At 48.7% G+C, this 13,933-nt stretch overlaps 1 long non-coding RNA gene across 1 annotated transcript; it reads left to right on the top strand.

Moving 5' to 3' along the window:
* Positions 1 to 120: 120 nt before the first annotated feature.
* On the top strand, positions 121 to 12,603 carry LOC135312859 (uncharacterized). The gene is made up of 3 exons (XR_010372479.1): positions 121 to 306; positions 11,895 to 12,090; positions 12,457 to 12,603. It is a non-coding gene; the product is annotated as an uncharacterized LOC135312859 (long non-coding RNA).
* Positions 12,604 to 13,933: the final 1,330 nt, after the last annotated feature.

Here is a 13,933-nt window from a genome sequence, read left to right as displayed (position 1 = left end):
GCCGAGCCGCGGCGAGTGAGCCGAGAGCCCGGCGCCCCCCGCCGCCCTCCCCGCCGAGGGAGGAGCCGCTCCCGCCCCGGGCCGCCGAACCCGGGGGGGCAGCACGGGTGCCCAGCCGGGCGCAGGCAGAGCCGGGCTTGCCGGGCTCCCCGTCTCCCCGCAGGAGAAGGGGGCCAAAAGTCAATAGGCGTAGGGAGAAATGAAGTGAAAAGTGACTTAGAAAGAGAAGACCCTTCGCAGCTGCTTGTTTAATGATGGCGCAGCCAAGCCCTCCCCGCCAGGATTATTACTGAGGCAGCGTGACAGGTATGCATGTGACATCATAGGGTGTCAGAAATAACGAGCACTGGTGCCGGGGAACTTGTAGCCCAAATTTGAGTTCATCAGGCACGCAGGAACGAGGGATGGGGTCAAGGGACATGAGGGACAGGGGGCTGTGTCGCCACTGGCCTGGAGGTAAAGGCTCTATAGTGCACTCATGTCCCCGCAGGCATCTGCTTTGGTCTGTAAAACGCATCCTCACATTCTCCTGGGCACAGCTTTGGGGAATCACCCTTTTAACCGGGGTAAGAATTGCACAAGGCTCTTAAACAACTGCGATTGACTTCCTACTACCCAACACGCTCCATGTTCATATTGAAATCTACGCACCTCAAGTGCAGGGGAGCTTTATCAGTTCAAGAGGGCTCTTCCTTCCATGGACTTGCCTATATTTAACCGTCGTGTTTTACAAGTGCCCTGCCCTCACTGAGCTGTGCTGCTTGGCAGCTAGAAATAAAGTTGAAGGATTTGTTTCAAGTAATGATTAATCGCCTCTGGATGGGACACTACCTTTTGCAGTCCAGATTATGGTATTTTACCTAGGAAAAAGCATAGGATCTGCTCTTCCCCATGAGAAGGACAAGTGTCCTGTCAAATGTGAGCTGGTTATTAAGAGGTCCAGTTTGTCCTTGCAGAAGGAGATGAAATACCACCTTCCTGCCTGTCCACAACGCACTCCTTAAAAAGAACCCAGCAAAATATAGCAACCTTTCAAAACCACTCAGGTCCCTTGAAAGGACAGGTAGATACAGACTTGCGCAGAAGTTGCATCTAACCGCAACAACTCTGCCCTTGCTTGCATACAGCCGGCCTCTGCAAACCGGCCACCTATCTCTGCCAGTATTTCCCTCCCTTTCCTGGTTCTGTGCGATCCAGAGAGTTCTGGGGGCTTTTTGGTTTGTTTGGGGTTTTTTCCCCTTGTATTTTTTAGCTTTATTGCTGAGTGTGTCTCTTGTATAAAATTTTAACAAAACTTCTTTCCAAGGTGCTGGGTTCCCTCCATGACACGCTCTGGCAGCTTGCAAAAATCAAGGGGGAAGTTACACGAGGTTTGGCATCAGCAGTGCAACTATTGTGAAGGCTCAGTTAAGCCCTCCAGGACATGAACGCAGGCCAGCTTTTGTGGAAGTTGCAATATGTTCCCAGACAGCATGATCAGGGGTGATTGATTTCTACATTTACATATTGGTTTATTATTTATATCAGCTCAAGTTGGACAGATAAAATTATAGCTTGAGGCCTTCAGAGAAGTGAGACAGACCACTGCTTTCTGCCTATTATTGTTCAGATCAGAAATGTTTTCCAGATCACTGTGAAGGGAAGACATTTTTTCTAAGGTCACACAATGTCTTGGCCAGGACTTAATCTGGATGTAAAATAGTGGAGAATTTTGGAAGGTGGTAACTGAAGACTACAGTGAAAGGAAGAAAATGAAAATCAGAATTGCAGATGTGGTCATCTTATTTCTTACAATTCGTGTTTCTTTTCATGCTTATGCCAAAAAAAACCCCTGTGTTTTGCTCTGCACAAAGCCTCATACATGTCAGCAGTGTAAGATTAACTGTGATGCCTAATTAAAACAGGCAGTCACCAATTAAGATAATAAAAAATTGCTATTTGAAATTCATAAGAGACTGAGAAGTTAAAGAGACACTTATCTTATCCAAAAGCTTAGCAGGCTTTCATTTGCAGATACTTAAGAAAAAAAGAAGTGAAAACGCACTCTGGAACATAGCCCAGCAAAATCAGAGAGGAGTCTGCGAGCTCCTGTGACGCTTCATTACTGAAGTGCCTGCTGCTAGCCAGCCCGTTTGCGTTTGCACTCCATCTGCCGCATCTTGTACATATTGAGATCCCAGCTCTGCTACCATCACTTCTGATGACAGTTACCCCTCAGGTGTCCCTAACGCCACTGCTGGGACCACCTGAACAGTGCAGGACCTGCACCAGCACCTGTGTTTTCCTTGGGGGAGGGGCAGCATTTCACTGACATTGTCAACGTTGCTCGCTCTTATCTCCCTGGAAGCTCTATGAAATACAGTAATAATAAGTAGTTTAAGAAACTGACAGCAATTCTCCAACCTGAAGTTTATTTCAAATTCATTTGTACTGTCTGAAAAGCTGATTCAGTCTTCTTTGCCTGCTGTTACTAAGTGAATTATCTCAGAGGAGAACATATGTATGTTCAGGTATATAAACATATGCACAAAGCCTGTGAGTACCTATATGCATGTGAGTGTGGCGGGTTAACTTTGGCTGGCTGCCAGACACCCACCCAGATGCTTTCTCACTCCCCCTTCTCAGTGGGACAGAGGGAAAAAATGAGCTTTAAAAAAACCAAGAAAAAACTCATGGGTCAAGATGAAGACAGTTTAATAAGAAAAGCAAAAGCTGCATGTGCAAGCAAAGCAAAAAGAGGAATTCATTCCCTACTTCCCATCTGCAGGCAGATGTCCAACCGCTCCGTGGGCAGCAGGGCCTCAGCACGCATAACGGTTGCATGGGAAGACAAATGCCATAACCACAAATGTCCCCCCTTCCTCCTTCTTTCCCTGAGCTTCTATTGCTGAGCATGACGTCATGTGGTATGGAACATCCCTTGGGTCAGATGGGGTCAGCTGTCCCTCCCAGCCTCTTGTGCAGCCCCAGCCTTCTTGGTTTTGGGAGTGTGGGGAAGAGAGAGAGAAAGCCTCGACACCGTGCAAGCACTGTTCAGCAGTGGTGTGTTATCAACCCTGTTCTAGCCCCAAATGCAAAGCACAGCACCGTACAGGCTGCAATGGGGAAAGTTAACTTTGTAACTTCATCCCAGCCAGACCCATCAAAATCTTCATCCCTAATTCCATACCATTTGTGTCACTCTCAAGTCCCACATTATCTAACACATCTGGGTATCCTCTGACCATCCCATTCTATCCACTTCTTGTTCCTGAAATCCCCTTACCAACACTTCCACTACACACTTGAACCTTCTTTACATCCAACAGTCAGGTTTATACATCCTCGTTAACCACTATACCCTGTTCCTTGACATATAGAGAGGTATTATTCTCCCATTCCATGGGCCTCCTTCAATAAATGTCCATAAGAACAGTCAATTACTTGGGGCCTATCTGTCAAGGTCATCATCTAGGACAGGAGAAGCAGCATGTGGGATTGTTGGGCGCCAAGATCAGTTTGGGTTGGGTCATCACGGTACTCACCTGGTTCCTGGTGAAGCTCATTCTCCATCAATTCAGGCAGTTCTTGCTGCATTACTTACATACAACTCAATTAGCAGATTTTTTTCTTCCCAAGATTAAATGCCCTTGAGATACACACTGGATCTCCCCATCATTCCACATTACCCACCAAGCATACTTGGACCCTTGAGCGAAGACAATCCCTTGAGTGGGTTTGCCTTTTTCCCAAAGGAGGAGCAACCCACACTTCCCTTCCCAGACACTTCACTATGTGCACTACTACGGGGACCTTATCTCCTCCCACAGCATGCAGGGACATTGCTTAGGCAGGACCAGACAGTTTGCAGATCCTCTGCTAAATTTATGTCCCAGTGTTTTCATGCCCCAGCACTCAATGGTCCCAACAGTCTTTAAGAGTTCATTGTATTGTTCAACCTTTCTAGAATTCCGTGGGTGATAGGGAATGTGACTCAGCCAATCAATGCAGTGTTTCTTGGCCCAGGAGTCTATGAGGTTATTTTGGAAATAAGTCCTGTCATCTGACTCAGTTCTTTCTGAGGTACCATGTCACCACAGAGCTTGCCTTTCAAGGCCCAAATGCTGTTTCAGGCAGTAGTATGGATTACAGGGTATATTTCCAAACATCCAAGAGTGGCTTTCACCATGGTGAGCATGTTGTAGCACTTGCCTTGGCAGGTGGTCCAATATAGACAAATCTGCCAGGCCTCACCATATTGATAACCCAACCACCGCCCTCTATTCCAGGGATACTTTATTCATATGGGTCACTTGATTACAACACATTTCACATTCATGAGTGACCTCTCTGATGCTTCAACGGTCAGGTCCACCCCTTGATCACAAGCCCGTTTGTATGTTGCATCTCTCTCTAGATGTCCCAATGTTCATAGGCCCACTGAGCTACAAAGAGCTCACTCTTACATTCCTAGTCCAGGTCCACATGTGCCACTTCAATTCTGGTGGCCTGTCCACCTGCTCATTGTTCTGATATTCTTCAGTGGTACGGTTCTTGGGTTTGTGAGCATTTACATCACATACCTTCACAACAATGTTTTCTACCTGGGCATTGATATCTTGCGACAATGCAGCAATCCAGATAGGTTTACCTCTGTGCTGCCAGTTGTTCTCCTTCTATTGTTGTAACCAGCCCCACAGGGCATTTACCACCACCCATGAGTCAATATAGAGACAGAATACTGGTCGCTTTTCTCTTTCAGCAATCTCAAGGGCCAGCTGGATGGCTTTCACTTCTGACTTGACTCTCCTGCAACAGCTTCAACAACTTGTCATGTGGGACTGGCTAGTCCATGATCTCTTCCAGGATTCCTAGGTGGTTGGGGTTCCCCATTCAAACCTGTTGCATGATCAGTGCTACCCACTTACTGTAGGTAGTGTTGGTTGCTTGATATGTAGAAGTGATGCTTCCTTTGAACATCCAGTGCAGCACATGTAATCGTGGTGCCTAGAGGACCTGTGCTTCTGTGCCAGCAACTTTTGAGGCAGCTCAAACTTCCTCATGTGCTGCTAGTATCTCTTTTACATTTGGGGTATAGTGGGCTTCAGATCCTCGATACCCCTGGCTCCAAAACCCTAGAGGTTGGCCTCAGGTTTCTCCTGGTGTTTTCTGCCAGAGGCTCCATGTGAGGCCATGCTCTCCAGCTGCAGTGTAGAGCACATTTTACACAGCTGGTCCTGTATGGACAGGCCCAAGGGCTACTATGCAAGATATCTTCTGGCTGATCTGCTCAAGGGCCTGCTGTTGCTCAGGCCCCCAATCAAAATAGTTCTTCTTTCAGGTCACTTGATAAAGAGGGCTCACTAGCTGACTGTAACCCAGAATATGCATTGTGCAGAAACCCACAACACCTAGGAAAGCCTGTGCTTCTTTTTTGTTAACTGGTGGGGACATAGCTGTTATCTTACTGATCACATTTGTCTGTATGTGACAATGTCCATCCTGCCATTTTATTCCCAAGAACTGGATCTCTCATCTGCGTTCTTTGAGCTTGCGCTTTTTTGTTTGTTTATTTTTGTTTAATGGTGAAACCAGCTTTCAGAAGGATCTGGATTATCCTTTTCCCTTTCTCAAACACTTCCTTGACTGTGTTGCCCCACACAATGATGTTGTTGATGTATTGCAGGTGCTCTGGGGCTTCACCCTATTCCAGTGTAGTCTGGATCAGTCTGTGACAGATCTTACGACTGTGCTTCCCTGTTACGGTCAGCTCCAGGTCCATTGAACAACCCTCCACACTAAAGCAAAATATGGCTGGGTGATTGAGTCTTGTTAATCACTCCTTAGCTCTCCAACTGACGAATCAGATCATGGATGGGAACCGGGGAGTCTTGGTTGGTGTGATATTGCCAATGGTGCACCATCATGGTAGCAATCGGCACCCGCTGTTCTTTGACACGCAGCAACTCTGCAACACAGGGATCCTCCAGGAGGCTGGGCGATGTAGGCAGCTGTTTAACCTTCTCTGAATCCATGGCAACTACATCAAAAGCCCTTCACTACCTTTTGGGTCCTTGAAGTATCCTCTCCTGAGGTAGTCTGTGCCAAGGATACATGGGGCCTCTGGGCTGGTCACAATGGGGTGCTTTTGCCACTTGTCCCCTGTTAAGCTCACCTTGGCCTCCAACAGGCAGTTGTTGGGATCCCCCTGCCAATCTGGAAATCCAGATGGGTTTCTCCCTGCCATACCCTGATGGCATTAGGATACACTGTACCAGTGTCTACCAAAGCTTTGTGTTTCTGTGGATCCAGTGTGCCAGGCCATAGAATCCACACAGTCCAGTAAACCCAGTCATCCCTTTCCTCCTCTTGGCCAAAGGCAGGGACTCTCTACTTCCAGTTGGAGACCCCTGCGGTGTCAAACCAGAAGTCCCTTCACCAAAATCATGGGAGGCACTCAGTCCTTTTCTGTACCTGGGGAATGACTGCTTGCCTCCTACCGTCTCAACAGCAGCTGAACTGACAGCCGTCTTGGATGGCCCTTCTTATCAGCCGTCTTTCCCCCCAGTTTGTGTATGTGGGCTCCTAACCTGGGGGTGGGCTCACCATCCCCCTTCCTCATGTCCTGCCCCTGGCCACACAGGGGGAACCAGAGAGTGCCACCCAGAGTATGCTTGGGCTCCCTTCCCCTTTGGCTGGGGAGGGCTGGGTCTGCAGGGGGGCCCTGACAGCCGAGATGCTGGCCTGCGGGGACAAGGAGGGAGACACCTTTTCTAAAAAACATCAGAGCCAGTGGGACACTCTCTCCACGGTGTATCGAAGTCTGCTCAGTCAATTGTTGCCAGGCAGTTGAAATATAACGCTGGTGCATCTTGGACAACCTTTTTGCACATGCACATGTATGCTGGACATCATCCTGATCTTTGGAGACCTGGCTGTCATTCAGGTCACTGTAAAATATTTTCCAGCACTGCTAATCCTCTCAGATATTGGATGCCTTCTTCAGTGGTAGTGGCAGAAGTCTGCTTGCCTGGCTGGCAGCTATAATCTTTCAGCACGTCTTGAAGTTTGCCCAAGGTAATGGACCGGCTAGTTTCTGCCTCTGGGGTGATTTCCCTCACTTCTTCCTCTTGCTTCCTTGCTGAAGGACCAGCTTTCTGACCAGACCCTCTCCTCCTCCTGTACTAATCGATGTTATGGACCTGTTGACCTCTGCATCCAGTGCTTCTTTTTGACTACTAGGGCAATTACTGTAGTTGGGGTTTGGGTCCTTATCTTATCCCTGGTGTTCCCAGATGTGGTTCGGGTCCCTGTCTTAAGCACACTCCTCTGATGGTGCTGAAGGGAGGTTCAAGAGACATGAGGAAAGCCCCAGTGCTAAAAGCTGCTGGGTTTCATTGGGGTAAGCAAGGCACCGTTCCGCCAAGTAGTGCGCCAGTTCAGTGGGACTACACGCCCGTAGACGTGTAAGATCCCAGGCTTCACTGCCACTGCAGGCACCTGACCAAGTCCTGCCACATACCTGCCAGGGATCGATAGCCTAAAGGCACATTTCCTTGTTACCTCACCGACAAACTGTCCCCTCTTAACACCAGACCAAAACCAGTTTCTACACACACGACAAAAAGATGGTGACGTAAATCAAGTAGCTTAGATAAGGATGTGTGAGGACCTCTGGAGCCTGTGCAACAAAGGTGGACACATCAGTCCTGGAGGGGAAGAGGGAGGTGCAATCTCTTACCTCTCTACAGGGCAGCCCTCCTGGCACAGTGGTGGTACCTGTGCCAGGCCCAAGCGAATGGCTGCTGCTTTTATCAGAATGTTCCCAGGCGCAGCTAAACACAGAGATAAGTGGTACAGCAAAGAGCAGGAGCTGAAAGCAGCCACTGGCAAGACCTAGGCTGTGTTACACGGTAAATCAAGTGAGCTCCGTGACCCATGCAGAAGCTTGCCGATTAACAGCTACCAGAGCTATAGTATGCCTAGACCAAAACTGTTGTTATCTCATGCCTCACATTGGGCAGTAATAAAAAGGACTGGTGGGTTGATCTTGGCCAGCTGGCAGACACCCACCCAAATGCTTTCTCACACCTCCTCCTCAGCAGGACAGGGGAGAAAATAAGATGAAAAAAATCCTCGTGGGTTGAGGCAAAGACAGTTTAATAAGAAAAGCAAAAGCTTTGTGCGCAAGCAAAGCAAGAAGAGGAATTCATTCACAACTTCCCATTGGTAGGCAGATGTCCAGCCACTCCCTGGGAAGCAGGGCCTCAGCACATGTAATGGTGGTTTGGGAAGACAATCATAATCCTCCTTTCCCTGAGCTTTTATCAAAACAGATGTGCAGCTCTCATTTGTGTGCTGTTTGCTGTGTGAAGCTCTGTGGATTGGAGCGGGGGCTGGGAGGTGTGATCTGTTGAGCCCTTGGCAGGGACCCCACAGCACAGGAGTGTCTTAATGTATGTGCGGGACTGCGGGACGGCACAGGCTGGGAGAGCCGTGTGTTCTCCTGTGCAGCCCAGTGGATCTCGACTTGGGAAGAGATTTAGCACCAGAGAGAACAATTCTTGTGCTGGGCCACAGGAAAGTTTTGCACCTGGGGGAAATGCTGCCTGCAGTGCTGATGGACCACAGAGAGCAGCGTGGGTGAGGCAACCTGCACCTGCGTTGGTTTGTTCAGTCATCCAGTTGCTCTTGGGGGACTCTCCTGGGGTTTATTTCCAAGCCTGGAGGTCATGTCATCCCCGGACAGATGTTTCTGTTCATGTCAGCTAACAAGGTAGGGCTATGTCATGGATCATATCCCGAGGTGCTGTGTGTAGATCAGGCACTGCAAATGCTGTGGATCTGCATATGCCAGGATGCTTCACAATGACTGCTCAGGAACTGTATCGTGAAGGGTTTGTACACTTTGGAAAAGAGGCACATCTGCATCTTTTTCTCCTCCCCAGCCCTGACTGGCAAGAGCTGCTCGCAAACTAGTCCAGATCCAGGGTCTGGAGGGAAACAGGCATCAGGTGGCATGGGATGAGGCAATATTTGCCCCTTTAGGCCAAAGAGCACCAGAGGAATTGCTGGTGGATTCTGAGCAGCGAGACAGCAGGAATGCATTCCTTCTGGAAACATTGCTACAAGTACATAGCATAATGTATAGCTGAATGTTTGCTGAGTGCTCCTTCCAGGTCTCCACGAGGAGAAAATGTTACTGCTTTACATAGGCGGATACTTAGCAGGGACTGAGGTAGGAGCAGTGTCAGGGTCTGTGCTGGGAACTCTGCTCTTGGGAAAGTGGCCAGAGGTGCTGGCGGAGATGAATCACCAGCTGCACCTCTGGGACTGTAGACTAAATTAGTTTAATGCAGTGTGCAAACAGAACAAGACTGCTTCCTACACAGGGTTTGGTAATGAGCCCATTGCATTTTTCAGATGGCTGTTGAGTATTTTGTTTGGTTTTATACAGCCTGCTCTACACTCAGTTTGGGTTTGTGTCTGTGTATTTGATTTCAGTTGTGAAGCAGTAGCAAGAAGGGGTGCCCTGTCATTTCCAGTGAGCTGTGGGACCCGATTTCCACATGGACAGTGTCCCTGGACACATTTTCAAAGCAGCCAGGAGCCTGAGCTCTTCGGAAAATCTTCCCAGGTATTTTGGAGTCCATGTGGGATATAAACTTTTTGGAGGATCTGCTCCAGAGAATAACTTCCGGTTTTCAGCAGTTTGATTCTGCCACTCCCTTTTACCTTGTGAAAATTGCAGGAAGATCATAGAATCATAAAATGGTTTGGGTTGGAAGGGACCTTTAGAAGACATCTAGCCCAACCCCCCGGCAGTGAGCAGGGACATCTTCAACTAGATCAGGTTGCTCAGAGCCCCGTCCAACCTGACCTCGAATGTTTCTAGGGATGGGGCCTCCACAACCTCTCTGTGCAACCTGTTGCAGTGTTTCACCATCCTCATTGTAAAAATTTTTTCCTTATATCCAGTCTAAATCTACCCTCCTTTCATTTAAAACCATTACCCCTTGTCCTGTCACAACAGGCCTTGCTAAAGAGATTGTCCCCATCCTTCCTATAGTCCCCCTTTAAGTACTGAAAGGCCACAGTAAGGTCTCCCCACAGCCATCTCTTCTCCAGGCTGAACAACCCCAACTCTCTCAGCCTGTCCTCATAGGAGAGGTGCTCCAGCCCTCGGATCATTTTTGTGGCCCTCCTCTGGACCCGCTCCGACAGGTTCGTGTCCTTCTTGTGCTGAGGGCTCCAGAGCTGGATGCAGCGCTCCAGGTGGGGTCTCACCAGCACGGGGTAGAGGGGCAGAATCACCTCCCTTAACCTGCTGGTCATGCTTCTTTTGATGCAGCCCAGGGTATGGTTGGCCTTCTGGGCTGCAAGCACACACTGCTGGCCCACGTCCAGCTTTTCGTCCACCAGAACCCCCAAGTCCTTCTCCACTGGGCTGCTCTCAATCTCTTCACTCCCAGCCTGTATTGATATTGGGGGTTACCCCGACCCAGGTGCAGGACCTTGCGCTTGGCCTTGTTGAACCTCATGAGGTTCAAGATTTCCATGAGAAGCACAAAACACAAAGCAGAACTCAAGCATCCTGCATATCTATGTGCTAAAGCCTCTGCTCCACTCTTACAAAGTGTGCTGGAGCTGTGCTGCACCATTTCTCCCACCTCCTGGCTGAGGAACCTCGTGATAGTGGTGCAAAGCTAAAACCCCAAAATCTGGTTCCATAGCAAGGAGGTGACAAGGGTTACTTACTGGGACATCTGAAAAGATAGTTTAATATAGGCAGGGAAAAGTATTTTTCCTCAAATCTTATTCAAAGGACAGGCTGAAACAGTTCTGCTGAACTTTTTTTCAGCCCAGGGATGAGACATGGTGTGTAATTACTTGGCAGCTGCACTTAGAAAGCCCGAAACCTGGGATCTTAGCATGGACTTGAGTAGGGGACATGCGGACATGTCAGGAGTGTTGGAGTATGGACTTTAAAGGCCCCTTCCAACACAAACCATTCTGTAAGCCTGTGATCTTACTGCAGACTGTGTAGGAAGACCCCAAGTGCTGGTTCCTCATGATATGGGCAGATCTTGCAAAAGGTTGACAACTTTGCAGTTTAGCAGAGGAGGGAAGTCCAGACAGGTGTCGCTAGTGGAGGGTGTGCAATGTGCAATGGGTGACATCGGTATCTATGTGTCCCTGTGGCATCATTGCCATGGGCTGTCCTGCCCTCTAGTGCCTGCAGCACCATCTCCATCTGTCCCCTCGCCCTCTTGAACCTGCACCACACACACTCTGAGGGACACTGCTGTGGCTCTGACCAGTGAGAAGCCCTGTGGGGAGGTGAAAGGATTCTTATCGAGCACAAAGTCGAAACCATTTCCTTCCAGCTGACACATCCAGGATTGCATTTTTCCTCAATGTTCAAAAAAAGGCAGCTGACACTTCCTGCAGCAGCCAGGCACCCTGCAGCACCCAAGCCCCAGGGTGATGCTCTCTGTGTGATCAGGGGTAGTGTGCAAAGCCTCATCTAAATCTCTTGGCCTTGCAGGACTTCCTCCGAAATATTCCCTCCAAACTCCTGTTGGCTGACGTCTATAAGAAGTGGATGCAAGCTCTGGAGAAGCCAAGCAAGCAGGAAAAAAAATCAAAGAATTGAAAAAGTTTTGCAACCAGGAAGTTTCGCAACCATTCCCAAGTCTTTCAGTCAAGACTGTGTAATTCAAGATCTCATAATTAACCACACGCTCATTTGGGGATTTCTGAATGATACTTCTGCTAAGCAGTGAAAAAAGCACATGCATGCCTCGTACTAGAGGAAGCATCATCTCTCTGAGTTTAATTGAGACTTGCTCAGTTAAAGAAGTAGAGGCTGCTGCACCATGAATTAACGTCCCATTTTGTTTGTGTTCATGCAGGGTGGCTGACAAACTGCCTCGACCAAACCTTGTCTTGCTCAAGCACTTGCTGTCTCTGCTCCACCACATCAGCCAGAACGCTGAGACCAACAGGATGGACTCCAGCAATCTGGCCATCTGCATTGGCCCAAATATGCTGAGCCCAGAGACGGACAACACGCTCCCCCTGGAAGTCCAGAAGGAGATGAATGACAAGGTGTGTTGAGCTCGTAAGCAGCCACCCTTTTTGGGGCAGCTCAGGGCCATCCAGAGGGATCCCACTGCCATGGTAGGAGCTGAACAAAACAGCGCCCCTGGACATTGGGGGTGCCTCCCAGCTCAGGTGCCCGTAACGTGATGGGCAAGGCTGTCCCTTGTCTCGCCTCCTCTGAGCAAAAGTAACAGTTGCCCTGCAGTCCCCTACGCTGTATCACAGCTCCTGAATACTTTGTATGCAGAGAGCAAGGGGCACCTGGTGGGCATTGCCACCTGCGGGCCCTCTGGGCAACGAGGGTGAAGCTGCAGCTGATGGCGTTTTGTTTCTATTGGGGCAGATCAGTTAGTCTGCAGCATCTCTGTGCAGGTGATGGTGTTGGTGAAGTTCCTCATAGGCAACTGCTCAGAAACGTTTGGGGTGGACATTGCCTTCTCTGTCTGTGCCTTGGCTGAGGCGTCACCGGAGCACACAGACAGCTCCACAGGTATGCGAAAGGACTGGGCCTGTCACAGACTGGGGCTGCTGGGCCAAAGTCCTTAATCTGATATGGGAATACATCTGTGAAAGCACAGAGTGTTGCAGAGGATTCAATACATTATTGCAGTGTTTTCCTACAGGAACTCTTTCCAGAATTTCAAAATGACAACAATCACAAAACAAAATTAAACCCTGATGTTAAACATCTACTTCAAGCGCATTTTGTTATAGTTGTGCTGATACCTCAAGGATCTTTCTGGCAGGGCTTGAAACAGAGCATCATTCTCCAAACCTATCAGATCCAGAGGTCTCTGTTTTGCCACTGCTTCCCATGAGGAACAGGCAATGAAGAGAAACACGTTTTCATCATAGCTGATATGCTATCAGTGTCCTTTTTTGCACTTGCCTTATCAAAGTTAACTCCTCCAAAAGCTGTTTGTTTTTCAAGGTGAGCTGACACTTAGAGGTCTAGATGCTGGCTTCAGTAGTCTGTGGAGCAAAATGTCCTTTCAGGAACCATTTTCAAGAGCAGCACACGCTACAGAGAACATGGCATCAGAGCATGCACAGATGCCTGGTGTATGTTTTAAGTTGGGGTTCGCGTTTTGGTTTTGGTTTCACAAAAGTCATTTTACTGTTAATTTCTTGGATGATGGTTGCCTTACTGAACTGTCAGGTTTAAAAATCACAACAAAGTCTTGCAGCTGTTGCTTTCTAGGGCTGCATTCAGAAGAGCAGCAAGGGAAATGCATATAGAGAGTCAGAAAGGTGCTTTTCTGGACAGACAACCCTCTCCATTCTTCACGCAAGAAGAAAGAGGAGGGCATGTGGCCATGCAAGTAGCAAAAGGAGAGGTGCACATCCTCAAGCACTGTCAAAACATGTCTCCTGTGTGAAACAATTTTCTGATGCAAAACTGGGGCAAAACCAGAAGGTATTAAAGGTATTAAAACAAAACTGTCTCCAGTGTATGCTGTGATGTTAAGTGCAAAATTAAGGAAGATACTTCTCTGGGTCCACTGGTTCTGCTGCATTCAGCAAAGAACTACAATGTTGAGAAATCCTCTCCCCTGTAGAAACAGTGTCCAGCCCAAGAAGGGGTTGGGAACACAGAAATAGGGTCCAACTGAGTGCTCTGCTTCTCCCTGGCAGCCTCCACAGTGGCTGTGGTAGGGTGTGTGTTGTCTCATTACAGCGCACTCATCACTTAGCTCAGGGCTTTATCCAGTGAGCTCTTGAAAACCTCCAAGGACAGAGACTGCACTGCTTCTCAGGGTGACCTTATCCACCCCCTGGCTAACCTCAGGGTGAGAAAGGGATTCCTTAACCCCAAGCTGAACCTCTCTTGTTTCAACTCCTGCCCATT

Source organism: Phalacrocorax carbo, chromosome 3 (genome assembly GCF_963921805.1).
Source record: "Phalacrocorax carbo chromosome 3, bPhaCar2.1, whole genome shotgun sequence".
Lineage (NCBI taxonomy): Eukaryota > Metazoa > Chordata > Aves > Suliformes > Phalacrocoracidae > Phalacrocorax > Phalacrocorax carbo.
Note: the sequence above shows the minus strand (reverse complement) of the source record. Positions and strands in the feature narration are given on the sequence as shown.